The following is a 350-nucleotide window of genomic DNA, read 5'->3' on the forward strand; positions in this document are numbered from 1 at the left end:
TATATATACACACACACACTCATATATAGCCAGCTTTCCTACAAGTCAGCAGGTACAAATTACTGTCGAGAGCACTCGGATGTGTATTTTATTAATATTCTACCAATGTAAAAACATAATGGCAACGTGGCAACACGCATCAATAAATAGAGATCAAAAAAAGCAAGAGGTTAAAAAAGATGAAATTAAATACAGATTCTATAGCTGTGGATTTAAAATCAGAACTATTGGAGAATGTGGCATCCTGCAAGTTAAAACTGCAGTTAAGAAAAAAATATTACAAAATAAACCAGTAGACTGTTACAGTTCACATTATAAACCCCGGTGTCCTTGTCCTGTATGCACCTTGA

This window comes from Buceros rhinoceros, unplaced genomic scaffold (assembly GCF_000710305.1).
Source record: "Buceros rhinoceros silvestris isolate BGI_N320 unplaced genomic scaffold, ASM71030v1 scaffold11693, whole genome shotgun sequence".
Taxonomy (NCBI): domain Eukaryota; kingdom Metazoa; phylum Chordata; class Aves; order Bucerotiformes; family Bucerotidae; genus Buceros; species Buceros rhinoceros.